This window comes from Prionailurus bengalensis, chromosome C1 (assembly GCF_016509475.1).
Source record: "Prionailurus bengalensis isolate Pbe53 chromosome C1, Fcat_Pben_1.1_paternal_pri, whole genome shotgun sequence".
Lineage (NCBI taxonomy): Eukaryota > Metazoa > Chordata > Mammalia > Carnivora > Felidae > Prionailurus > Prionailurus bengalensis.
In genome coordinates, this window is record NC_057345.1 from 66,246,673 (window position 1) to 66,272,474 (window position 25,802).

The 25,802-nt window shown below is 36.5% G+C and overlaps 1 long non-coding RNA gene across 1 annotated transcript; it reads left to right on the forward strand.

Moving 5' to 3' along the window:
- The first annotated feature begins 322 nt into the window (after nt 1-322).
- Nucleotides 323-20,521, forward strand: LOC122480684. The gene is made up of 3 exons (XR_006296624.1): nt 323-334; nt 6,625-6,629; nt 20,331-20,521. It is a non-coding gene; the product is annotated as an uncharacterized LOC122480684 (long non-coding RNA).
- Nucleotides 20,522-25,802: the final 5,281 nt, after the last annotated feature.

Consider the following 25,802-nt stretch of genomic DNA (forward strand, 5'->3'; position numbering starts at 1 on the left):
GTAGAATTTTGTTGCTTAAATTTGATCATATACAAATAAAGAGATTGGTTTTGATGGTTTCGAAGGTGAAAATAATCTGGAAATCCCCTATGTTTTATTTTGTATATGTTTTGTGTTTTATTTTCCATATTTTGGTTATTTCATATTTATTTTCATAGTAAATCATGAATGGCTGAAGTCTGCCAAATATTTTTCTTAAGTTCTGTTGGAAAACATAAGGTTTTTTTTTTTTTAGGTCTTCACACACTTTGATAGCTATATAGCATTACATATATCAGTGGGTTAGATTATCTAGTTTCAATAGGTACAGGTAATTTAAGGATTGCTCTTCTGAGTTTAAGAGGAGCACTCTGCTCAGGACAGAGTGAGGAGGAGTGGTTTGGAAATGATGCCTCTCTAAAAAGAAAAACAAAACCCAAAAAACAAACAAACAAACAAAAAACATGTGCAGATGACTTCAGAGTTTCACAAGAACTTCAGAGGTATCTCTGGGCATCATCTTATGGTCACAGTATAAATACCAAAGAGTGTCATTGAGAAACCATGGCTTTGGCCAGCCAGATTTCAACTTCCTTCTGCGGTTTACCCCATTTTTTTCTTCTTTAACCATAAGTGTTATACTTGTGTTTTTAGGCATGTCCCTTGAAAGCACCACTTAGGGCTTACAAAGTAGCACTTTTGGTCCACCATCCATCATCTTCCATAAAAGCCTGATGAACTTGTTGAAGGTTTTAGTTGAGACCCTGTTTAAATTTGCACTTGACTTGGAAGTGTGTCTCACAGAAATCTTCCAGATGGATCTCTGACCTATCAGGTGTAGAGAGGGTTTGCTGTAGTTTTTTCAGGTATTCATTATTCCACAGAGTTTATTACAGGAAATTTCTGTTTATATTTTGTTTGAGTTTTCAGCTGGTTTTAAAGATATAAATTGAATAATGTTATCCTTAGGGGGTGATGTTTCCAAGACTGATCCTCTGGGTTTGGAGAACTGTACTGCAGCATTTTAGAATCTGTCATTTATAAAGAGCATAAATCCTTCCATTTATTTTTGAAAGTGGCTTTACAAATGAGTCTGGTATTTGAGACCGAGTGCAGTTATGAAAATTATACTTTAGTTTCATTCTGGCTGGCTGGGATTAGTCTAAACATGCATATTTTTCTAAAACATGTCCCATGTCTGACAAGAAAGGTGAACATCTATGATTGCTATCATAACAGGATATTTTATAGTCTGTATGTGAAATGGAAGAGGCAGTAAATTTACTGATATTATAATACACTAGTTTGATGTATAGTGTGTGGCTAGATTTCACCCACGGGAAAGAATATCCATTTTACTACCCTTGGTGCTGAACATATTGTATGGTTTTTCTGTCACAGAACATGGTATCTAGTTGTGTTAGAGTGGCATGCAAACCCTTTACCACATGGCCAAAATCTTCATCTTCCACTGCACCAGTATATGCTCCTGGAGTTCAATCCTCTTAGATTTCTCAGCGTTCTTCAACTTCCTCTGTATTTTCTCACCTCCATATTTGGTTCACACACCTTCCTTCTTTTGGAGTGTCCATATCTGCCATCACAGGTTCTGACATCTCGCTCATGGTTCAGGTTTCCATTGACCTGCCCCTTCCATGAAGCACATGCCGTGTCCAGCTGGCACATGGCAAGTTGCACTACTAAGTGTTCATTCTCTTCTTTGTTCATCTGTTTTTTTCAGTGGATCATCCCAGGCCAAAGTAAGTGTTTCCTTTTGAAGCATCTTGTATTTTTGTAGCAGCAGAACAACTATTCTCCCCAATTTTATTTTATAAGTGTTTTCCTTGGTCTAGACTAGAACACACTTTCAGGAAGGAAGCATGCTTTGTTTACAGTCTCTCACAGTGCCTGACACTGAAGTCTTTGCTCTTCTCCCTACACACCAACTGTCCTCCTTTGACAGCAGATTCACACTGATTTGTTTGGTCACCTGCTTGTATTTGGGTTAGTCTGGCAAGGCATGGCTCCTTTTCTATTAGATGGTAAGCTCCTTGAGAACACGTTTCATGTCCGAGTTATCCTCTTATCCTCCAAAGTACAAGGACAGTGCCATGCACATGGAAAGTGCTCATTAAATCCTTACGGAGTGAGAGAAACAGCCTGTTCAGCCAGTGCACAGGACCATAGTGTATTCCACAGTTCCATAGAAAATGGCATTTACTGTCCACTTTTTAGAAGAGGAATATATCCTATTAGAATAGAAACAGAAGGAATGGGGGGGGTCATATAACTTAGATCACATTCTAAACCTGGATAGGAGGAAGCTGGTGATTTTAATAATGTAAAAAGAAATTAGCGGGGCACCTGGGTGGCTCAGTCGGTTAAGCGGCCGACTTCGGCCCAGGTCACGATCTCATGGTCCCTGAGTTCGAGCCCCGAGTCGGGCTCTGTGCTGACAGCTCAGAGCCTGAAGCCTGCTTCGGATTCTGTGTCTCCCTCTCTCTCTGCTCCTTCCCCGTTCATGCTCTGTCTCTCTCTGTCTCAAAAATAAATAAATGTTTAAAAAAATTAAAAAAAGAAATTAGCAATGATTTGAAATATTTGTTTCAGAAAAAAGTAATAGTCCTGTTACCACTGGGTTAAGCTCTGTTTTTGAGTTACATGTCAGTCATGTTTGTAATATTTCTCCAGCCCCTGAGGCTTTTGATGTTTCCATTTTAGTTTATTACACAATGTATGGCTCCTTAAAAAAATAAGGAAGTTGGAACATAATGGGATAAACAGAAGTTTGAGTTCACTTATGATTTTTTATTTTATAGTTTAAACTTAAAAAAATTAGTCAATTTATTGAAATTTTAAAATATTACCCATTTCTTCACCACCCCACCCATAGGCTCTTGCAACTACCAAGCTTTTCTCTATATTTATGAGATTAGGTTTTGTTTGTTTGTATTTGTTTTTTTTCTCATTCCACATATAAGAGAGATCATATGGTATTTGTCTTTGTCTGACTTATTTGACTTAGCATAATACTCTTGAAGCCCATCCATGTTTGTCACAAATGGCAAGATTTCATTCTTTTTTATGGCTGAATAATCCAGTGTGTGTGTGTGTGTGTGTGTGTGTGTGTGTGGTTGTGTGTATACCACAGTGAATGATGAATCCATCATTCATCCTTTGATGGATACTTAGGTTGTTTCCATACCTCGGCTATTGTAATTAATGCTGCAATGGACATGGGGGTGCATTTATCTTTTTGAATTAATGTTTTTGTTTTCTTCAGATAAGTATGCAGAAGTAGAATTGCTGGATCATATGGTAATTCTATTTTTAATATTAAAAAAAACTCCATACTGTTCTTCATAGTAGTTGCACCAGTTTACATTCTCACTAACAGTGCATATGGGTTTTCTTCTGTCCACATCCTTGATAACACTAGTTATTTCTTGTCTTCTTGATAATAGCCATTCTAGCAGGTATGAGGTGATATCTCATTGTGGGCTTGATTTGCATTTCTCTAATCATTAATGATGTTGGGCATTTTTTCATGTACCTGTTGGCCATTTGTATGTTTTTTTTGGAAAGACATTTACTCATCTTCTGCCCATTTTTAATTGGATTTTTTTTTGCTTTTGAGTTGTATGAGTTCTTTATATATTTTAGATATTAATCTCTTATCAGTTATTTAATTTGCAACATGTTTTCTTCCAGTCAGCATGTTGCCTTTATATTTTGCTGATGGTTTCCTTTTCTGTGCAGAAGCTTTTTAGTTTTGATGCAGTTCCATTTGTCTACTTTTGATTTTTTTCCTTTTAACTTGGTGTCAGATTCAAAACATTATCACCAAGACCTATGTCAAGGAGCTTATCACCTATCTTCCAGTAGTTTATAGTTTCAGGTCTTACATTCAAGTCTTTAGTCCATTAAAAATTAATTTTGGGGGTCCAGTTTCATTCCTTTGTATGTTTGTTGCCCATTTCCCCAACACTATTCATTGAAAAAACTGTCCTTTCCACATTGTATGTTCCTGGCTCCTCTCTCATAAATTAATTGACCATATATGCATGGGTTGATTCCTGGGATTTCTATTCTGTTCCATTGATATTTGTGTCTGTTTTTATGCCAATACAATGCTGTTTTGATTACTTTAGCTTTGTAATATAATTTGAAATCAGGTAGCATGATGTCTCCAGCTTTGTTCATTCTAAAGGTTGTTTTGGCTATTTGGGGTCTTTTGTGGTTCCATATACACTTTAGGATTGTGTGTTCTATTTCTGTGAAAAATATCATTGGAATTTTGATAGGGATTGAATTGAATCTGTAGACTGCTTTGGGCAGTGTAGACATTTTAACAATATTAGTTCTTCCAATCCATGAGCACAGAATATTTTTCCTTTTATTTGTGTGTTCTTCATTTTTTATTTAAAAAATTTTGAAATTTTATTTAAATGCAAGTTAGTTAACATATAGTGTAATAATGATTTCAGGAGTAGAATTTATTGATGTATCGCTTACAAATAACCCCCAGTGCTCATCCCCAAAAGTGCTCTCCTTAATGCCCAATCACCATTTGGTCCATCCCTCCCCACCCAATACCCTCCAGCAACCCTCAGTTTGTTCTCTTTATTTAAGAGTCTCTTATGGTTTGCCTCCCTCTCGCTTTTTATCTTATTTTTCCTTGCCTTCCCCTATGTTCATCTGTTTTGTTTCTTGGATTCCACATATGAGTGAAATCATTTGATATTTATCTTTCTCTGGCTGACTTGTTTTGCTTAGCATAACACACTTAGTTCCATCCACATTGTTGCAAATGGCAAGATTTCATTATTTTTGATAGTGGAGTAATAATCTGATATATATATATATATATATATATATATACACACCACAATTTCTTTATCCATTCATCTGTCAATGGACATTTTGGCTCTTTCCATAATTTGGCTATTGTTGATAGTGCTGCCAAAAACATTGGGGTGCATGTGCCCCTTTGAATCAGCATTTTTGTATCCTTTGGATAAATACCTAGTAGTGCCATTGCTGGGTTGTAGAGTAGTTCTAATTTTAATTTTTTTGAGGAAACTCCACACTGTTTTCCAGAGCGGCTGCACCAGTTTGCATTCCCACCAACAGCGCAAAAGTGTTTCCCTTTATCCTCATCCTCACCAACATCTGTTGTTTCCTGAGTTGTTAATTTTAACCATTCTGACAGGTGTGAGGTGGTATCTCATTGTGGTTTTGATTTGTGTTTATCTGATGATGAGTAATGTTAAGCATCTTTTCATGTGTATGTTAGCCATCTGGATGTCTTCTTTGGAAAATTGTCTGTTCATGTTGTTTGCCCATTTCTTCACTGGATTGTTTTTTGGATGTTGAGTTTGATAAGTTCTTTATAGATTTTGGATATAAAATCTATAAGAAAACTGTAAGAAATCTATTTGTGTCTTCTTCAATTTCTTGTATTAATATCTTGCAGTTTTCAGTGTACAGATCTTTTACTTCCTTGGTTCAATTTATTGCTAGGTATTTTATTCTATTTGATGCAATTCTGAGTGGGATTATTTTGTTAATTTTTCTTTCTCATGATTTGTTGTTAGCGTAAGGAAACACAACAGATTTTGTTTGCTGCAAACTTACTGATAGTGTTTATTGGTTCTAATAGTTTTTTGATGGGGTCTTTAGGGTGCATGTGTATAATATCGTGTCATCTGCAAATGTTGACAGTTTTACTTCTCTCTTTCCAATTTAGATGGCTTTTATATCCTTTTCTTGCCTAATTGCTCTAGGAAGGACTTCCCATACTAAGTTGAATAAAAGTGGCAAGAGTGGACATTTTCATATTCCTGATCTTAGAGGGAAAGCTTTCAGCTTTTCACCATAGAATATGATCTTAGCTGTGGACTTGTCGTATATGGCCTTTATTATGTGTAGGTACATTCCTCACTTAGTTGAAATTTATTATCATAAATAGAAGTTGAATTTTGTCAAATGCTTTTTCTACATCTATTCAGATGATCATATGATTTTTATCCCTCATTTTGTTGATGTGGTATATCACATTGACTGATTTGTGGATGTTAAACCATCCTTACATCCATGAAATAAATCCCACTTTATCATGGTATATGGTCCTTTTAATGTACTGTTGAATTAATTTGCTAATATTTTATTGAAGATTATGCATATGTTAATCAGAGATATTGGCCTGTAAGTTTCCTTTTTGTGGCATCCTTGTCTGATTTTGGTATCTGAGTAATGCTGGCCTCATAAAGTTAGTTTGTAATAGTTTTCCCCTCTTCTATTTTAGAAGAGTTTGAGAAGGACTGGTATTGACTCTTCATTAAATGTTTGGCAGAATTAACCAGTAAAGCTGTCTGGTCCTGGACTTTTTTGTTGGGAGATTTTTGATTACTGATTCAATCTCCTTTCTAGTAATATGTTCAGATTTTCTATTTCATTATGATTCCACTTTGGTATTCATATGTTTCTAGGAATTTATCATTTCTTCTAGGTTGTCCAAATTGTCACCATATAATTATTTATAGTAGTCTCTTATAATCTTTTGTATTTCTGAGGTATCAGTTGTAACATCTCTTTCATTTCTGATGTTATTTATTTGAATCATTTCTCTTTTTTCACAGTGAGTCTAGGTAAGGCCTTGTCAGTTTTGTTTATCTTTTCAAAGAACCAGCTCTTAATTTCATTGATTTTGTTTATTATCCCTTTCATCTCTATTTCATTAATTTCTGATCCAATTTTTGTTATTTCTTTCCTTCTAACTTTGGGCTTTGTTCTTTTTTTATTAGTTCCTTGAGGTGTAAGTTTAGGTTGTTTATTTGAGAATTTTTTTGTTTGTTCGTTTCTAAGGTAGGCATTTCTCTCTACGAACTTTCCTCTTTGAACTACTTTTGTTGCATCTCATAAATTTTGGTATGTTACATTTCCATTTTCGTTTGTCACAAGGTATTTTTAAATTTCTTTTTTGAGACATACATTATTTATATTTGATATATTTTAGAAATAGCAACTCCATGAGGCAGGTAAGGCCTGTGCCTCAATAGGGTTTAATGATTCATCCATGTCACCTAGTAAGTGGTAGGCTCTGAGGCAAAATAAGATCTTAAGACTGTGCTCCCCACTTCATGGAGTCATCCTCTGTGAAGTACTCTTGGAATGGCAAACATACACGTGCAGCTCATTAGAGGTGGAGAAAGACATTTATTTTAAAAAAGTGAAAAGGAGCTCTGGATTAGTCACTCTATAGCAACATTTTGCTTCATTTTGTTTCATTTCACTACTAGAATTGTTTTATTGTTGATAAGATTACTTCCATGATTTCCTTTATTTTGAAAAAAATAATCTTTCTTTTAACTAAATTTTTGCCAGTTTGTGACCAAGATAAAGACACCATATGACTAGTCTTTTTGGAATGGGAAGTCAAAGACCAGAAAAAATTAAACGCCTTTGACACTCATCCAAGAGACCAGTGCTTCACTACTGATGAGATGGCAAGTCTCTGAGTTTACTTCTGTGTACATTCTTAACTCATGGCTAATACCTGTCTGCTGAGTATGTTTCCTGCCTGGTCTCAGTGCCCTAGTTGCAAAGCTTTACATGGCTAACTGCTTCTTCTTTTACTTTCCTTGAAGGTCACATAGGCAATAATGATGCACTCCTATTACTGGGAAGACAAAGATGTAGCTGTATTTTCAAATGCCCACGGTCATGGCTATCATTTTTCACAAAAGCAAATGAAGATTTAAATCCTGAGGCTTGTGGGGATGCACTTGGGTTTCATTATGGCTGGTGTGCTGATGCATCCATGCAATCTGTCTTTCTTTTAAAGATGTGCCGTCCATCACAGAGCAATGGCACTAATGAGCTTTCCAAACAACCAGGATCACACTTTTTAATAAGGATTGGAAAATGAGACCTACGATGTCTTGCCTGTCAGAGAGGAAAAAGAATGTGAGAGATCTACAAAGTCTTGCCTCATGTAAATTGGTATTTGCCTTTCCAAATGACATGTTTGCTAGTAAAGTATACAAAGATGTCTTAGCAGGTACTGGAGAAAGCCTTAGGGCCTGCTGGTGTGCAGCAAGTAATCATACAAAATCTGAACTTGGGGTGGAGTGAAGTGGCTGTAGAAGGAAATAAACATTTTGTGCATTGTTTTGTCTTTCTAAAGACTCCTTTGTTCCCATAATGATGAACCATTACATTGACTATAAGAATACTGCCAACATTTCAGGCATTCTGTAGAATCTGCCTAACTATATCTTAGAATGAATCACAGCTGACTTAACCTGATAACTAATTGTTTATCAATAGAAAGGGGCTTTAAAAATACAGGGATATCAGACACCAAGCAATTAAGGGGTCATTTGTTCAGATGAAATATAGTAGATCAGTGGGGACTACATAGCCAGCACCCAATTTAATCCTCATTCTGAAGACAGAGTCTTGATCTTAGCTTAAGAAATGCTTTGGGCAAATTCTGTTGGAGAAATGTGATTTGGATGCCAAATATCTCATATAGTGGATATGGGTTGTTCAATCTGACAAATGGAGAAGAATATTAAAAGAAACAAACACAGAGTCAAATTCCTTTAGAGACCAGGAACTAGCATTATGTCTATTTACTAATAACCAAAAAATGGCCTTTGTAGCACAGAAAGTCTCTAAATGCTTTAGGGTAACTCTAACCAGTCTCAATTACAGATCTGTTTTATACTTTAAGATTAGTTCCTGGGTGAGGAGTAAAAAAGGTGCCATTTTTTTCTTTTCTGTGCTCAGAAACATGAAAGACAAACAAACAAAAAACCCTGCATGCAGTATTTTTAGTAGGCTAAATATGAAATACTTTATACAATTTCTTGTTTCTTTTCATCTAAGCATGATTTAAAAAGGGGATAGTGTGATTATATTTTTGTATAGGAGGGAGCAGAATTTCTGGATAATCTTATGCTCAGCTTGATTGCTTTATTGATAAGAAAGGAGGACGTGTGAATGTATATTTTATGAGTAATGCATTTATTAAGCACAGACGGTACATAATGCATTAGGCTTTATGTGAATTGCATTGGATTTATCTTTCTTTTAGAGCATATTTTAAAAAATGTTTTACTGCATCTATTACAACCCCTTTATAGCTAGGGTGTTACTCCATGGTAATAGTGGTTTAGCATTTTAGAGCAACTTGTAAGATGCTACTCAAGGGAAAAAAGGTCATTCAGGCATGCATAATCAATAATCAACATCTCTCGTCTCCCCATGTCCCCTTTTACTTAAGCAATGCTTCTTTTTCTGGAATCTTCTAGTCAGTCAAGTTTACTGACAAATCTGTGAAAAAAAGTGGAGTGATTATAAATTAATAGGAGAAATAAACAGATCTAAAAATAGTTTGTAGAGGTAGAGCCAAACGTCTCAGTCCGACAAAAGTAGCATGCTGCTTGAGAGTGTGTCATATCCTCTGACAGAGTGAAGCATACTCCTGATTGCTCTTTGAGAACGAACCACCTCCTGCAGGCAACAGGGGTTGGCTTGCATGGCCAGCCTCAGAAAGGAGACCATTGTGGAAATTATGCTCCAGCCGCCTGTTTTCCCTTAATCACTGCCTATATATTAGCTAATATATTAGCTCTAAATATATCTTAAGTTCATTCATAAGGATAAAACCTTTGGAGATTTTTCAGAGTTTTATAAACTTCTAATTAAAATTTTCCATATATTCTCAAATCTGGCATAGCATTTGTCAGTTTTAGCATTAACCTGACCACAGGGCTTTATCATCTGCAGCATGAATAAGCCATATCCTTTAATGCTGAAATAATCTAAACGGAATAATATGATTCATCCTCCCAATAAAAATTTTCAGCTGTTTGGAGGTTTATCATGGTATAGAGATGAGTATTAGAGCCTCCATTTGGATTAAGTTTGCATAACTAGAATGTGTAAAGCTTCCCCTAATTTTTTCCTGGCTTTGCTATTTATGAGAAGAATATTGCATATGAAGAAAGTTTAAAACCATTTAAAACAATCCAAATTACACTGTAGATTTGAGTTGGGACTCTCAGCGTCATCTGTTTGCCAAATCAAGCAACATCTTAGAATTATACTTTTCTGATCACTCCAACTCAAATGTTTCAAACACATGAAATGTCATACATGTTATCCCAATATAGTGTCTGTTATCCACAATTTAATATAAAGAAAGAGATGTTCAGAATCATATTTCTGACTGCAAGATTCTGAGTTATCTCATCCATCTCTTCTTCTTTCCTACTGTTCTTTAATGTACATTTTGGCCAGGGTTGGCATTATGTTTTCCTGTGCAGAGGGATATTTAATTGGCAGGGGAGTACACATCACCACTGAGAAAGGAAAGATATCAGCTATTTCCATTACCAATTCTATAACAATCATCTTTTTCTAGAATCTGCTACTAATGCCCACTGTGATAGGGCATCAGATTGTTCATAGGCCTACCTGTTGTCAGCACATTTCCAATGGTTTAAATTTCATGGTGGCCAGTACTGCCTGTTTTGCTTACCGCTCTACAGCCACTGACTGGCATAGTGATGGGCACATGTTAGATACTTAATACATATTTATAGGAATGGATGAATGATATAGGTATTCTTTGCCATATTTGCTTGACTCCAAGTCATTGCATGGAGTGGACATCTCTGTTCCAGTTACTGAGACTGTGTAACAAACTCAGAGCTTAGTGATTTAAAGCAACATTTATTTTGCTTACATACCAAGAATCGGCAGTCTGGGCAGGGCTTGGTGAGAACACCTCACTTCCTTTCCACTCATCATGGCTGAGGTAGTCCAATAGTTAGGGGCTGGAATTATCTGAAGTCTTCTGACTCAACATGTCTGAAGGCTGGACTGGAAAGACTAAAATTGATGAGGAGTAGAACAGCTCGGGATCCTTGGGCATTTCTCTTTTTCTCCATGTAGTTTCTGCAGAACTAGAGTTGCATTATAGTTGGACTCTTATAGAGTGGTTTGGAGCTTCAAAAACATGTGTCTCGGGGCGCCTGGATGGCTCAGTCGGTTGAGCGTCCTACTTCGGCTGAGGTCATGATCTCGCATTCCATGAGTTGGAGCCCTGCGTCGGGCTCTGTGCTGACAGCTCAGAGCCTGGAGCCTGCTTCTGTTTCTGTGTCTCCTTCTCTTTCTGGCCCTCCCCCTATTCATGCTCTGTCTCTCTCAGTCTTAAAAATAAATAAACGTTAAAAAATTAAAAAAAAACCCCATGTGTCTCAAGGAAAAAAAAAGCTGAATTATCTTTTGTAGCTTGGTCTGAGAAGTCACAGAGCATCATTTCTTTGTACTCTATTGGTGGAGGCAGTTACAAAGGTCTTCCCAAAGTACAGGGGAACACACACAGCCCCCACCTCTTGATGAAAGGACATGGACATCATATTGTAAGAAGAACGTGGAATGAGCTACGTATGGATGCAGCCATTTTTGGAAAAATACTATCTGTCACAATTCTCAATCTTGTGTGATTATTTTACTTGGAAAGTATAGGAAAATTCTAAATCAGAAACCCATAAATCTTTCTTTTCTAGAAATGAAAAAGCAATAAAAGCTTAAGTGAATAAAAATATTAGTTTTACAAGACCACTTAGGACTCTGGCCAATGTGAATTTCTCATTTTATGTTTTTAGGGATATGAGAGATTATTTACATTCTACTAACCATGAAATTTTAATTTTTTTTGGTAAATTCCGGTTTTTAGAAGAGTAGAGAAAATGGAATAAAAGCATTCACAATTTACTTTCTTATTATCTGAAAATCATGAAGTACAATATTGTCTGAAGGTCATGAACATGTGATGGCAAATATCAGAACCATTTTCTGTTGTATTATTGGCCAAATTCCAGCACAATCCTTGAAAATGCCATAGCCCTGTGATAGTATGCATTATTATTATATTGTGCTCTACCGCTCATAGTGTCTCTGGTTTGAAAAAAAAGATCCTTCACCACGATTATAGAGTCTAGAATAGCATCTGTCATATCATATTATAAATAAATGTTTACTGAATTTGTGTGCTACTCACATAAAATTAATGCACTAGCTTATAATAACAGACTCTACTGACACCGACTACAGTAAAATCAGAAAAGGATTTTTAAAGGAGGCTTATCTATTTTTGTTCGTTTTCACAATTTCAGAAGATATTTTAAAATTGACTTTTAATTTCTACATTTGAAATACAGAGCATAAAAAGTTCTTCAGTTTGAATTTTAAGTAAGAAATCATAATGAAAAGGCAAGAGTCCTCTGATGACAGCAGAGAGTTAGGTTTAAGTCTCTATCAAACCATGAATTCTGCAGCCCAGGCAAATCACTTAACCCCTCATAGACTTGGTTTTCAGGCTGAGTAACTGAATGAATGGCTGGATGAAGAAATGAAAGAATTGTTCATGAGTAGGCCAGGAAGAAAGCTCACAGGTTCTAACCCATAAGAGACTCTCAAACATGGCTAGCGTGCTAGAACCTTAGTGAAATATAATGAAATGCATTTACCAATATTTCTCAAGGAGAAATTGAATGCATAAGACAGGAATATAGAACTTTGATAAGACCCTTTGAGGAGGCATGAAACTCAACAAAAGCTGGAAACAGAATTGTCTTCTAAGGTGGTAGGACTTTGGTTTTAAGTGAAGACTTTAACAAGTTTAAAGCATTCAATTTTGGGGACTTAAGAGAAGAGAAGGGAGGCTTTGTCCCAAGGGAATCTCACTCTCTACTTCTCTCAATGCTGTTCAGCCTTCCCTTCCTTCTTTCCTTCCTTTCAATATCAGCTAACATTTATGAGCCACTTACTTTGTGCCAAGTGGTGTTTTAAGAGCTTCCTATTTAGAAACCCATTTTTAAATAAATGTTGGACACTTCCTTCCTTAATGAATATTTATTAGCCTGCCTAGGCACTATGCTGGAGCAATCACATGGTATCTCATTTACTCACTTTCACTTGTGTCCTGTTCCAGGTCTCGGTTTTACTGAGATCCTGCACTGATGAGCAGGAACATCTCTTAGAGCTTGGTTTGTTCACTTCTTTAGGTTTTCTTTGATGACTCATCTCTTAAGGTCTTTGACACTTTAAACTCCCAGAAACCAAAACATTAAAAAAAATTTAAAAAGGAGGAATAATAACATACCATCACATCACCACCATAAGGAAGAGGCTAGTTTCTTTGCCAGCTAAGGTATTACGTTGGGTGAGATAAAATAGATAACCATGGCATTACGGCCAGAATCATAACAAAAGAGAAAACAATTGAAATGCCAAGTTCAAAGACAAGACTGGAATGAACAATTAGCTATTGAGTGATTCTGAGATTAGGAGGTTTAGATCGTTGAAATGGATGTTACTAGGGTCTGAATTTTGTTCATAATACGAATTTCGAAACTTTGCAGACTTTGGACAAATTATTAAGTCAGATGTATCACGTAAGTATGAAGTTTAAAATAAAAATGATTATTATTCATGTTTTTCAAGTAAAAATCATGTCTCCTGTGAAGGAGCAGCCTCATCTCATTTCGCTTTATATCCCTAGCACCTATTGTGTTGGTATGCAAAAGGAGATCATGTGATATTTGTGAAAGAGTTAATAATGAAATTCATTGTAAAAACATTAAGAATACATAAGGATAATATTGAAAATCAGAAAGAATTAAAATTTAAATAATTTTTCATTAAGATATCACTCTAGATCTTTAGTTCATATTGTAGAAGTAAAATATAGAGTTTCTGATTGCATATTCATATTCTGTTGCATATTCATATTCCTTCTCTTATGTATTTATTCCATACCTTTCTGTTAGCATTTGCCATTGTCTTTGCCTAACTCAACTCAAACTGTGGGTTTACACTCAAATAACTGTATCTGAATTTCAGAGGGTTGATGCAGAACTCTGTATTTTGTAAAAGGGTCATAGATCAGTCATGATCTTCCCTTGTTAAAGACCACTGGGCTGCATTATCGTTCTCCACCTCATACATATGGCTAATCTCTACTTGTTTTTTGAGATTTAGCAGATGGTTAATAATCAATGTAATAAAAATTGTTAGGTTTTCCTTTATTTTGATGTTTATGAACAAACACAGATGGACAATACCAGTCAGAATAGATATATTTGAGAAGCTTGAGGTGCATTAAAATTTTAAATGGATGTTATCCGGTCTTATAATTCATGTTGATAGGGACAAATATCGTCCTTTTATTGCACATTAACTCTAGCATATTAATACGGAGCTTATATGTCCTAAGGAACAAAAATCTCAGAGTTTTACATTAAATATGGCATTCCATGGAGTTAATATATGAAAACACACTTGGAAATAAACTATTACATATTAAGAGTGGACTTTCATTTTCAAGAGAAAATTGTTTGTCAGTAAAGAACTCTCCAACATTCTAAGAGAATCTCACTACCTTACAAATTGTAATAATGTATGGTTTAATTAACTAGCTTCAAATTCCTATTCGGTAGAAGGCATAATAAAAATACATCAACCCTCATATTCAGAATCAGTTATCAATATCAGCATGATATTCAAAATTAAATAGTGATTTAAAGGTGCAAAATGTATTTTTATTTTCTGGAATGAGATGAAGTACTAATTTTAGTTCATAGTACTATTTCCAACAAATTAAGTAATTATAATTACACATTTAACATCTAGAAAAATTTTATACATGCCTCTGAGGTAGGGGGTTTAATTTTATAGTCAGGATTCTGAATAAAACCAATATTCTTGATGAAAGCATTCTATAATTATCAGAAAGTGGTCCAGTTTAAATGGTATAGAACTGAAATTAATGCTTATGACCATTAGCTCCAAAAAATAATGAATAAAGGGTTTTAATTCACCAGTGAAAAACTGAGTCTCCAGCTTTTGACTGATGCAATATGATTGATTTGTGTTTCTACTATTATATATGTGTGTGTTCATATTATGAATTTTGCAGCTCTGGTAAATTTATGATCATGAAAAGGTATTTCTTTTTAGCCATAATTAAACTAGTTTAATGTTTATGATGAATCAATAAATAGGTACATTGAGCCTTCTGTTTTAAACCTAGTTGGTGTTGACCTATTGTTTCTTTTATTTATATTCTAGTCTTTCAACAAAGCATAATATTCTAAAATTGTTGGGTTCTAATGATACAGATATGGGTAAGTTGTGAACTTGTCCTTCAAGGAACTAAAGTGCTAGTGGATTGATAACAGAATTTGAAAAATAATTACAAAAGAATAGAATGGCAGTGATATTTGACAACTTTGCCTTGGAAAGATGAAGAAGATCTGACAAGGAGATGACATTTAAACTGGGATCTGTAGGATGCATTGATATTGATCAGACTTATCAGGAGGGAAAATGGACATTAGTTTGCATGGTTCAGGGGCCAGGATATAGAAGGCTATATGAGCAAGGAACAGAGGGCATTCGTGGCAAGGGACACAGTACAAGCAAGTCACATGTGTATGGACACCTGCAGATCAAACCATCTGAATAGTATGAGATAACAAGGTTATCATACTGAGTTGCTGCATTTCCAGTCAAATCAAGGCAATTTCTTTTAGAATGAGGCTAGAATGAAGGTGGAGTGCCAATTCAACTGAGAGTTTTGACATCTGTATTGTAAGGGAAGAAAAAGTTTGCCTTAGCCTTTTAGTGCCCCTGGCTGGGTCTAAAAATTAAAAGAACAAAGATTAGTAGGAGAAAAGCCTACAAATTTTATTGAATTTTTACATTTAAATGGGATCCTTCCCAAGAGAAAGAAGACCCAAAGAAGTGACCAGAGCAGAAAGCTTTTATGTCTTTTAGGCAAAGAAACAACAAATTTGTGAAGAATTGACAAGACAGAGGGGTCTGGGCTAAAGGTAGGAAATGATGAAGTAACTAACTAGTACAATAAAAGTTAAACAAGTTTTGTTTGTATAGATTTCTTGGCCCTAAATTTCCTGACTCTGGTGATGAGAATGTCTTTCTTCCTCCAAGCACAGGGAAGGTTCCTTTTACATGGAAGTTTTATGACCTGTTTCAGGGAAGAAAGGCAAGGTGGAGAGGTGAGCATGACGTTCCTGCTTCTGCCATTTTCCCAAACTCCTTCAGCTTAAAATATTTAATATGCCAAGGTGCCATATTGGGTAGCATATCCTGAACCCCATCATTATACTAGAAGTCAGCTGTCTTCCTGTCCATTGGCTCTTGTGCACATGCAAGTGGTCATTATGGTTGTAGTAGTTAGCACCTTTTGGATATTCTTAAAGAATCAGCTCATGCAAAAACATTAATTTTATAGTGAGAATTAACTCAGATTTCTGTCGGGGAGATAGGTTAGTGGTGGTGGATTAAGTTCATCACAACAAATAAAATGATATTTAGTCATTTTTTCCAGACTCCTTGCTTTGCCAAGTCAACTAATGAGAACAGTGATGGGGTAAGGATGGGGGAAGAGGGTGTCCACAGTCCCCTTCCCTTACTGATTACACACACAGCCTTCTGGCTTTGTTGCTTTTAATTTCAATGTTCTCCTTTGGAGATTACACAGCAATTAAGCTTTATCCAGGTCCTGAGATTGAATTTAGCTACTCAAACCTCTACATAGTAGTCAATGAAATGCAGTTTGGTTAGTTGTCTGGACCCACACTCCTAGAAGGCCGTTTACCACTTTTTGGTACATGATAATTCCTTTGAAGTCACAGCCCAAAATGTTATATTTGTACATTTATTTCAAAAATTCAATGTTGAATAAAATTTGGTGGATAAAATTTTGTCTGTCTTATTATTTATTGCATATATCTCACAGACCTACTTGTGTTCTCACTGTTACTCACATAGACCTAAAAGGTCCCATAGTTAGGACCGACTACTGTGAGCAAAATTACTATGAGCACTTACTTCTCTACCCAGTTAATTAAGTTGCCAGTTTAATTCAGATATTTCTGTGTGGCAAACATGTATCAAGTTGAATATCACCTTAGAGAAGAAGTCTGTATAATCCTCTACATAAAGTCCATGTTGCATGTGTATGATACATGTGTGTCTGTGTGTGTGATAATAGAACTTATTTAAATAACTTATTTAAATAACAGAATGGAAATAAAAGTGTGAGGCCTGGGATGTGATGTGGTAAAATGTTAAACAGGACTTGGAGAAGAACCCAGGAGAATGAGAAGTGAGGGGCAAATTAAATTCCCAGTGGAAACCTCTCCCATGTTTGCTGATGGTCTTCTTGTATTCCTCGTACCTCAACTTGGTGTCCGCTATGTATTGGCCACTCAGTATTTTTTTATGGAGTGAGGAAAATATGGTTGAGATGGGAAAGACCCGTGGTTAAAAGTGCCAGACTCTCAGAAATGGAAGAGAGATGGGGAGAGGTGAAGTCACAGGTGCCTTCTGTGGAGGTGAGATGGGGAGCCAGTGGGGGTGGAGGAGGAGCCAGCTGTGTGTTGGCAAGGGGAATTTTTCTTTACCCATCAGTATGCTGCTAAGATGATACCTGCCACAATAATTGGTTAGAAGGGATTATTCATTTAAGACAAAGCTTCAAGGGAAAGGGATTATCAAATGAGATCAGGATTCGCTAAAAGAAAATACAAGTGCTGTTTTAGAAAAGAAGTGTTGGTGGATATTCTCATCTCTTATCAAGAAGCTTTAGTCTGACATACTGTTACAAACTTAAACTCATTTTTTTTAAAGACACTGTTGACACTGTTGAATCTGATGAAAATTTTATTTTATAGATACCATAAATCTTGTTAACTGGATGTGGGAGTCAAGAGCTAGAGCCATGGCTATGCTCATGCCAACAGGAAATAGATGCACAGGGTCTGCTTGCGTAAGAAACTGGTTAGAATAAGGCATTACTTGGAAATAATGATGGTGGCTTCTCCTTGTCATCGATGGTTCTCATCTTTAGTAATTTTATGTATCCAACATATACTAAGAATATGCCGAAGAACAGGTGGAGATTTGCCTGTGATTCCTATGTGAAAAGAACGCATGTTTAAATTCCCATTGATTCATGCCCTGCCTCCACAAAAGACTTGGAGGCAGGTTAACAAACATACATCAAAACATGATGGTAAACAGAATTAGAAAGAAAAAATTAGAAGAAGTTACAAGTAAGAATAGATTAAAGGTGGGGCGCCTGGGTGGCTCAGTCAAGTGTCTGACTCTTAGTTTTGGCTCAGGTCATGATCTCACGGTTCATGGGATCAAGCCCCGAGTAGAGCTCTGTGCTGACAGCACCAAGCCTGCTTGGGATTCTCTCTCTCCTCTCTCTGTCTCTCTCTGCCCCTACTCTGCTCAAGCTCTCTCTCCCTCTCTCTCTCAAAATAAATAAATAAAATTAAAAAGAAAGAATAGATTGAGGGGACTGCAACAAAATTTGTGCCAACTGTTAGGACCAAAATAGATATTTGTATCTAACCTAAGATTTAGTTGAAAACTCCCTGTGGGACAAAGTGAAAAGGAAAATATGACCACTATTATGTCTTATGATAAGAAAGGAAGAAACACACCAAATACTCAAGGAAAGCAAAGCTGTTCCTGGAACTGAATTTCAAAAGAAAATTTTCATATGGGACTTTGTTTAGAGGGCATTTTGTGATGTGGTATATACTACCTTTAATAGTATTTCTCTGGAGTAATGGATTCCATATGGCTGTTTCCTGTAATTACTTTCTATAAAAGCTCAGTCAATGCTAAAGTGAAATTCAGTGAAGGCAGTTCTTTAAGAGGCCATAATATGATCTGAGTGTACAACCTTCTTATGGCCCAGAATGAGCAAAGGATGGTCCCTAGGTTAGTGGTCTTTGAACCTATAAGACTTTGGAAAAAAATTTTACCCTCTTCCTCATCTTTAGGCTAAATTTGGATTTTCCATCATAAGTTTAAAATTTTACAAAGTTTGTAGTTTATGGTACACTCTGAATGCTGACATTTAAAAATATCTTACAAATTATCCTTTTATGTGTATTCCCTGGAATCTAACCAACACAATATGAAACACATCATCACCCAAATACATAAACAATAGAAGTTCCTTTTGACAGTTATACATTTTGCATCATTTATCCTTGAACTTTTAATTCTATTCTACTTTTCCCACATGATTTAATCCTCATGCAAAATGTTTACCTGAAACTTTATAATGGCCACTCAGACATATTTTTCTACAACAAAAACATACATACAAATAATTTTATTTTTTAATTCCTTTGACCATAAGCTTTAAATGTTGAAATGTCTACTGAATTGAATTTATACAATGATAATTATTAATGGACAATGGATCAAAAACATACGATGTAGGTTCAAATGTTGGTGGCTAATTGTTAAGCATAAAAAGTAAAATATATCTCAGCAGGATTATTGTAAGATAAAGAAAGAAGATCCTGTTCTTTTCTAAATTGGAAGAAGAAAAATTGTGAAAGGGGAGGCAAGATAGAAAAAGTTGGTCCAGGGGCTCCTGGTTGGCGGTGTTGGTTAAGCGTCCGACTTCGGCTCAGGTCATGATCTCACGGTCTGTGAGTTTGAGCCCCGCGTCGGGCTCTGTGCTGACAGCTCAGAACCTGGAGCCCGTTTCAGATTCTGTGTCTCCCTCTCTCTCTGCCCATCCCCTGTTCACACTCTGTCTCTCTCTGTCTCAAAAATAAATAAACGTTAAAAAAGAAAAAAAGAAAAAGTTGGTCCAAAGGCATTCTTTTAGGAAGATCAGTTCTGGGAAGGAGCATTATATTTAGAAATTAAAGATGTAGAAGCCGATTCCCTTATATTTTTCTAAGTGTATGATTCTTTGAACATTTTTTACATATTCCAGTTTCAAAATGTTAAAATTTTTTTTTTTATCATGGTGCGCTTACATGAGGTAAAAGACTCTGCAGCTTGCATTATCTTGCCTGTCCTGGGGGCCCATAGGATTCTAAGTAGGGGCATGTGTGTAGGAAGAGTAAGAACTTAGATTTCTTACTAAAATAATGAAAAATAATGCTCAGTAAGTTTTAATGATATGCTTCACTTGGTTTATAAATACCAAACTTAGAAACTGAATAGTTATTAATAAGTTCCTTTAATCTTACGGAAAAATAAAGTCTTTGGAATTTTGTATCTTTCACTATGAACTTGCATTCTTGGATCAGTCTGTGGCTCTGCAGGAAGACATCACAAACAATGGACCTCAGGATAAAGTTTGAAAATTACCAACCTATTGTAATTGATGGCCCATCTCAGGCATTATTGAAAACCGTCTCCTCAAATGAAGAGTCTCTGTAGTATATAAAATACCTTGGTCTTGTAAACCAAAAAAGGAGAACATATGCCCTCCCTAAGACTTCAAGGAAGAAGCAACAGCCCCACTATCAGCCCCCAAAGCTGAAATTCTTTCTTAAACTATTCCTTGCCAATACCAGAAACCAACCCCACAACTTTCATAACTCATATTGCATATACCCATACTGTGCTTGTCCAGTATGTCTTCATTTTCCACAAAAAAAACCCAAGTGAAAATCCCCTATTACCATGACACAAAACACGTAATGTGAAATCAGCCTATCAATTATTAACTCATATGTCCCATAAGTAGTACTATACACCCCAATATTACATAAGACATACTATGTATATTGTGCATTTCCAACATGGCTTCCAAACAGTCTTTGTAAACAGTACGTTTTTAAACTGAGTTAAAAATAATTTGACTCAAAGGTTTGGTTTCTATGTATTTTTCTTTCTCTTTGATCCCTCCCTACTACACTGAAGGCATACTTACTTAGGTCATACCAAAGAAAACAATGACTCAAGAAAGTCTTTTCTAAGTGCAAGCCAGAAAAATCCAGAGACTTGCCAGCAAAGCTGATTTTTCTGCTCTTAAAGAGCATATAAAACTTGGGTTAGCATGGACTCTGGAATTAGATTTTTGGATTCCAATCCGAGCTCTACCATTTACTAACTCTGTGTGATCTCGTCCAAGTTATTTAATCTCCCGGTAACTCAAGTTTCCTCATCTGTAAAATGGCACTTAGGTGAGTTAATATTTGTGAAAAAAATGTACAGACCTGTGCTTAGTGCATACTGAGTGGTATACAAGTGCTTGTTTATTTAAAAAAGCACACACACATATAATACTCATAGCATTTTATACTTTACATACCATTTTCATGTTAGCTGTATTATTTAAATCTGTATTCTATAATATAGAAATGTAAAAAATATAGCTTGTTGCTTATCCTAGATCAAAGACCTATTAACAGACAAGTTTGTGACTCAAACCCACATGTTCTAGGTTCATATTTAAAGGTTTTGTTTTATTTCTGCCAAATCTATACCTGAATTCACTTTACTCCTAGCATCGTTTTGTTACTTGAACGATTTTCTGATATTTAAAGTTTGAACTTGCTGCACGTTTTCAGGAGCTTAAAGCAGACATACCTATAATTGAGTCTTTGCCAGCCTTTGTACCATCCTACTGGCTAGACACTACTTTCGACTAGGTTTTTCTGGTCCCTAGTCACACCTAGGTCAGTTAAAAAAACTGCCCCCTGGGAAAGGAAAGATCACTTCAAACAGTACCAGGCGACACTTATACTTGAAGTAAGAGGCCTCTTTCACACATACTGCGATGTCCAGGACTAAGATTTTCCCAGGTCTGGATAAAAATTGTGGTTAGTAGAGAACAATATGAGTATACCAACAGTCATTCATTTTCTTTCTGCTTCCAATTTCTCTAACTCAAAGACCATTACATCGTCTCTGATTGGTCATTATTTTTTCCTATTGTTCAAACTAAACTTGAGTAATAATTTCTTAAGGTTTCGTTTTGTTAACATGAAATTACTCCTAGTCCAGAAAGAGAGAAACCTGTCTTTCAGGATTTTTTAAAGTTCTTTTTCTTTCTGTAAAATTTTTCAATGTTTATTCATTTTTGAGAGACAGAGAGAGACAGAGTATGAGCAGGGGAGGGACAGAGAGAGAGAGGGAGACACAGCATCTGAAGTAGGCTCCAGACTCTGAACTGTCAGCACAGAGCCCGATGTGGGGTTTGAACCCACAACTTGTGAGATCATGACCTGAGCCAAAGTGGACGCTTAACTGACTGAGCCACCCAGGTGCCCCTTAAAGTTTCTTTTCTTAACTTCCACTATGTTAATCTGGAAACTGTAGGTCTGAGTTTGAAGGAGAAAAATCTATCAAAGATCTCCCCACCTTAACTGGTTGAAACTGAAATGTCTCCTAACCCCATGTGAACTTTGGATTTGCTCCTTTACAGGTCCCTGAGTTTTTGCCCAGTTGCATGAAGTTCCAATTGAGTGCAAAACATTACTCTTTGCTTAGAATTCAATCACGAATTTGAGATTTCTTGTGCTCTTATTCTTCCTAGCTACTTCCTTTCTAAAACTCTGCCCCAGGGGTGTCTGGGTGGTTCAGCTGGTTAAGCATTGGACTTCAGCTCAGGTCATGATCTCATAGCCTGTGAGTTCAAGCCCCAATCAGGTTCTCTGCTATCAGCGCAGAGCTCGCTTCAGATCCTGTCTCCTTCTCTGCCCCTCCCCTGTGTTTTCTCTCTCTCTCTCTCTCTCTCTCAAAAATAAACATTAAAACAACAACAACAACAACAACAAACTCTGCCCCACAAAGTCAAGCCATTCCAATTTGAGTGAACTCTTAGGTCTGACTCCTCAATTTTGTGAGCCTGTCCTTGCTTGTGTTCCCTCCCCCTTATCTGTGTCATGCCTTTAGGCAAAGGTGCTAATAAGGCTCATCTTGTCTGTTTCCCTTCTCTTAGGGATTAAAGTCCTGTGTTGCCTCTTGTCTAATGTTTAAAAAGTACTGTTTCATGTATGTTTCTGGTGGGAGGGCAGGTCTGGTACTTTTTACTGCATTGTGGTCTATCTGTTGAATCAAATAACAAAACTTTGGCTTGTGCTTTGCATGCATTTTTAAAACAATTATTTTTCTATCAACTTATTTTTATTGTACTTTAAAAGTATATCAGACTGTGACAGAAGGAAAATAAAAAAGAGCCGCTTTTCACCACAACAGTTTAACTTTAATGTGCATACAAATCACCCGGGGATCTTGTTAACATTCAGATTCTGATTCGGCAGGTGTGGGAGCTAAGGCTCTACCAGTTTCATCAGATGATGGCAATGCTGCCAGTCTGTGGGCCACATTTTGGGTAGCAATGCTCTGTGCCATAGGAGGATCAACTTCTGGACTCAGACACATAACGGATACAGATAAACAGTAAGTTAGATTTACTGAAGGAGCAAAACCCACGAAGAAGCGTCAGGACAGCCCAGGTAAGAAAGAGACATTTGTTCCTTTCTTCTGCCTTTTCTCTACCCAACCCTGGAGGACTTGGTGTTAAAGGAGGAACTGAGAAGAGATCACTCAAAGAAGAAGTCAGGGTCCCAGCTCAAGACTGTACTCTGGCAAACAGCTGGCAGTGCATGAAGAAACCCTAATAGACTCTGAGATTAAACTTTTAAATGCTGAAAATGATAGAATTGGCCCAAGATAACATCAAAGTACAGGCAAATTATACAGAACATCACTGAAAGCTGTGATTAGAAGAAAAAGTTATTTCATATTTATACTTCTCAATATTAAGATGACTTGACAGAGTGGTTATGTATACACAACGCTTGCCTTGAGAACACTTTCAACTGCATTTCAAAGTTTGTATAAAAATGAAATAAAATCATGCATAAAATTATTTTAAAATGTTACCTTAGAACAGTGTCTATATAATTAAAGATTTAAAATATCCTCTTTATCCAGAGCAAAATACACACACACACACGCGTGCACACACACACACACAAACGTGCACACACACGCACCCCCGATCCCCCCACACTCACGTGGACACACACACGCACATCCAAATGCACACACTTGCGCACACACACGCGTGCACGCACACCCCCCCCCCCCGCACACACACAGGCACGCACACACACACCAATTTTTGTAATAGAGACAAGTCACCACTTTTATGAGTGGCCTCTCTGGCCATCGATTCCAAGTTGGTCCCTTTACTTCTAATGTGTTTTCTTTCTTGAATGCAAACTTGTTCAGCTTGAAAAGGATTGGGAGATGCAGTGAAATCTAGGTAATAGAAGATATACAATGTAAGGCTGATTAACTCTAAAAAGAAAAGTTATTTTGTGACATGGAATAGGCAGTAAGATTGGATGATTTTGTAGCTGCATAAATTGAATTACAATTATTGCCAAAGGCAAGCAGCACCATTAGAAAGCACATCAAAACGGTAACCAAAGCAGACACACTGCCAGTGTTTTTAATGGGTGTATCAATTGTCCGTGGTGGAGATGTTGTTGAGAAATAACTCGATGAGACTTTTTCCGCGGTGCTTCAGACAAGGGAACTATTAAGATGTACATTCCATTGGCCTAGAAAACAGTGCATGTTTTTGGAGTTTAAGTGAACCATCTCACAAAAACTTGTGACTAAGCATGTGTGTACAAGTATACGTGCGCGCGCGCACACACACATGAAACTTACGCTTGTGGCTACCTTTTGGGTATTCAAGATGAAATATTTGTCCATCAGGCTTCATTCAGGAAGCTGTGTACAATTCTGAAATTAAAAATGCTTTGTCAACTTTCCTATAGAAAAAGGAAAAACGGTAACTAATATTTTGTTAACATGAATGAATCTACTTCTCTCGAGCTTGACTTCAATCCTACTTCCTCACTGAGGCTTTTTCTGGCCACCTCAACATAAAATGATCTATTTCACCATCATTTAATGCACTAGCTTCTTATCTGTCACTTATTTGTCATTTAAATACTGCTTAGCATCAATAATTATTTTTCTTTGTGTTACTTTCCCAGAATGCTCTTCCAGGACAAAGAATTTTGGGGTATCTCACAGTAATTTCCATGATGCCCATCACCTAGTAAATATTTAATAATAATCACTACCATTCATTGAGTTTCGAGTACCTGCAGGATACTGCTATGTTATTCACATATTCTAATCAATTTTTATGGCACCTCTGTGAGGTGGCTATTCTTTCCGTTTTTCTTTTTTTTTTTTTTACGTTTATTTATTTTTGAGACAGAGAGAGACAGAGCATGAACGGGGGAGGGGCAGAGAGAGAGAGGGAGACACAGAATCGGAAGCAGGCTCCAGGCTCTGAGCCATCAGCCCAGAGCCCGATGCGGGGCTCGAACTCACGGACTGCGAGATCGTGACCTGGCTGAAGTCGGTCGCTTAACCGACTGCGCCACCCAGGCGCCCCTTTCCATTTTTCTAAATGATGACACGGAGTCTCAGAAAAGTTAAATGACTTGCTGAATCCATGCATTGGGTTAGGGTTTGGTCTGACTCCAAAGTTTTAATTACTGTGATATCCGGCCTTCCTGGTACCCACTATATGTGTTAAGTGACAGTTCAGGAGATCAGATTCCAGGACCAGCTTTGCCTCTAAAAAAAAAACTCACTGATTTTGCCTTAGTCATTTTATTTCACTGGCCTCAGTTTCTCTTGTTGTAAAATGAAACTAAGTCCATAGATCCTACATATGTGTTTACAGGGGAACTAGCATTTACTGAGCACCTAGTATATGCCACAAAGTATAGTAGTCACCTGCTTGCATATGCACATCTCACTAAATCCTCCCAATGCCCCTTAAAAAGATATATTGATATATCTATTTTATAGTTGATGAAAGTGAGAATCAAGGACGTTTAGTAAATTATCCAAAAATATTCAGCCTAAAAATGAGAGAGTCTAGATTTGAACCTATGTGTGCC